This window comes from Chiloscyllium plagiosum, chromosome 1 (genome assembly GCF_004010195.1).
Source record: "Chiloscyllium plagiosum isolate BGI_BamShark_2017 chromosome 1, ASM401019v2, whole genome shotgun sequence".
In the NCBI taxonomy this organism is placed as follows: domain Eukaryota; kingdom Metazoa; phylum Chordata; class Chondrichthyes; order Orectolobiformes; family Hemiscylliidae; genus Chiloscyllium; species Chiloscyllium plagiosum.
In genome coordinates this window covers 121,270,455-121,273,677 of record NC_057710.1, presented here as the reverse complement: position 1 = coordinate 121,273,677, position 3,223 = coordinate 121,270,455, and positions in this window count along the sequence as shown.

Genomic DNA, 3,223 nt, shown 5'->3' with positions numbered 1-3,223 from the left:
ACTTTTACCTATCAAAATGTATTTCCAATCAACCTGTGCAAGTTCAACTTTTAGACCTCCCCAAAATCAGTACTTTTCCAATCTGAGACCTTAATACTGACTTTTTTAAAATCCTTTCCCTGTTAATATTGAATCTTACTATATTATGATCGCTTTTTCCCAAATGCTCCCCTACTGTGTTCTCCCACTTGGCCTAGCTAATTTCTTAGGACCAGAGCCAGCACTGCTCCCTTCCTGGAAGGGCTGAAAAAGTATTGTACAAATTTTAGGAATATTTCTCTTCCATGCCCCACGCTCTAGCTTTTCCCAGCCTTCCTGAGGGTAATTGAAATCACCAACTATCACAACCCTACTTGTCCTGCAGATTCCAATAATCTGCCTTCAAATGCTCTCTTCTAACTTTCTTCCCATTATTTGGAGGTCTATGAGAAACATCCAACAAGGTCACTGTTCCCTTCCTGTTTCTCACCTCCAACCAGACAGAATCTGGATCTTCTTCAAAGGCAATGATATTATCTTTAACCAAGACTGTTACACTATATCCCTTTTTACCCACCCTGATTTTACTAAAAGCCCCATCTTTTCTGAACAGCTTTCTCCTTTCTTAAAAGTGATCCCAATGTCCCAAAAATCTAAACACCACCTTCTACAATATCCCTCAAGCAACACAATTAACTCCAATTTGCTTTTGCTCTAATAGTGAAGCACATGGGACAGGTATGACTACCCTAGAGGCCCCAACCCCTAATCCTACAAGTTATCACCATATCACTGTGGCTCATGTGAGAACTAACCACTGGTTGTTCACCCTCACTTTCTAATAGTTTAACCAGCCATTTCCTTACAGCCCAGAGGCAACAGCCGATATGGGACTGACTATCTCTGCTGTAAGTTAGACTGTCTATCCCTCAAACAGTTGAGTCACCCATTACTATTACCTTTCTAATCTATGTACCGACCTCCCTCTTTTCCCAGAGTAGCTTCATGCACCAAGGTACAGTGGTTTTCCCTCAAGTCAGCCACCCCGAACTCAATCATGTTGCTCACTGAATAGGCATCTAAAATCTCATACCTGTTAAAAAACTCCAAGGAGTCCTCTGTTTCCTGTACCTGCCATCTCTACTCTCCTCTATCTGCCTATGATATGGAGCCATCTCACACTGATGTAATTGTTCCTAAAACCTCTCTCCTTCCTGTATGGTGTGCAGTGAAGACAATCGCTGCTCCTAATCAACCGTGTTGTTCAACGTACCTTTTGGTACTTCATGCAAATGCTCATCTTGTGGATCCCTAATCTCCCAAAATCTTACATGCTACACACATCACAAGCTTTCCCAGCACCCCTGAAATTTTTACTGGTCAAGACAATGCAACTGCTAAGGCTCTGCTATTTCTAAGCCACAAACCCATTTGTGAAAACCAAAACATAAAATAACATTGAAATTCTCTACCCTCATAGGCTTGTTCCTATTTTTTATGAATTATTCTTACACAAAAATATCAGAAATAGACACAACCTTTGAACAGATCACCTCAACAAAGAATAGAATAATACTGCATCACAGATTTTAAATTAAAAGAGAAACATTTTGCCAGATGACAGTGACATTGGGAAGTCCAAATTTAACACCCTTCTCTTGTTTCCCTGCCATGGTGATAGTAACCTTTTTGAGCAATTTTTTTTGCATAAACAATTTACACATTTCAAAAAAAATCTGTCAAAACAGGAATTTTCAGTGTTCACTACAGGACATCAAAATGGGAGAATGACCATAGAAGGAAATCTAGCCATCGCAAAAATGTTAGTGAATTATTGCTGTCAATTGAAATGGTCTGAATCAGTAAAAATGTTCTTGGTGTTCAACTACGGCAGTAATATGGTAGAACTTGAAGGAATGCAATAAACTGCTGTAGCGCCATTACATATAACTTGCTGTGTTTGCACATCTGGCAGTAAATCTATCCAGTTGACTGTGATATTAAGGGCAACAAACCTTTGTCATAGAAAAGATTTTCTCCAACTGTTGGCCTGACAAAAACCAACAAGTTTATCTACATGATGTCAGTGTCTGGGTCTTGTACAACTAATGTAAAAGCAATTAATGTTTTTAAACTTTACACATCCCCAATCTGCCTTATTTCAGGCATCACGTGCATGAATAAGATTTTCTTTTTAGTTCAAATTGCTGTTTGCTCATGAAGCATATCATAGGCCAACTCTCTATTCCACAATTAAAATGGAATTTTATTATCTGCCACATTGGGACCTTCAGTCCATTTCCTTAGAACTTCAGCCTGTGCTCTGGATTGCTACTTTAGTGACGTTACAACTACTCACTGCCTCCCTCAAAGAATAGGGCTTTATTTAGAAGAACTAGAGACTTTTGACATATTTTCACTGACATAAAAATAACTGGACTGTCAAGGTACCAGAAGCTTTGAAATAAAATCAAAAATATTTTTCCACTGGTCAATGCCATGGTAACCAGAGGAAGTTAAGTCAAAGGGATAAGTTAAGAAAATGGTTTCTCATCCAACTAACACAACCCACTGAAAGTGAATGTACCAACCAAAACAGAACAAGAAAATAAGTGCTTACATCCTCAAAATGAGATTTCTCTGTTTCAGGTAGAATAGCTATGTCAATATTTTACCTGCACAGCATTCTGGCTATGAGGGCTACTCCACAGTTTGCTATCACATTACTATATAAAAATGTTCTTACATATTCTAGGAGTGGTGTTATTTTTTAAAAATGTCTTAAGCACAGTGGTAGCTAGCCAACAACAGACATTAAGAACATTAGACAAAATTTTCACTCTGCTTCTCTCTCCACAAGCACTGCCAGACTTGCTGAGATCCTCCAGCACTGTTTTTATTTAGGAACAGTAACCTTACAGATAAAAGGATGGCAGACTGTATTTAGGGTTCCCTTTCTTGCCCTTCCCTGGACTGGTTCTGTTCTAACACCTTAGCTCCACATCTGCACTGATCTGTGGAAAGCAAACATCACTGAGACAGTTTGTGTACAGTTCTGACTGTGGTCTGCCAGGAGCAGCCTCTTCCTGTCTGGTCGTAACTTTCTTATTCCCATGACTTAATATCTGATTTGCTGAACAACCTATTAATTGAGCATACTGAAATGGCCTCTTTTCACATTGTAGGGATTCTATAAATTAAGTAGCTGACATTACAATTTAGAATGAAAAATAGTTGACAAAAG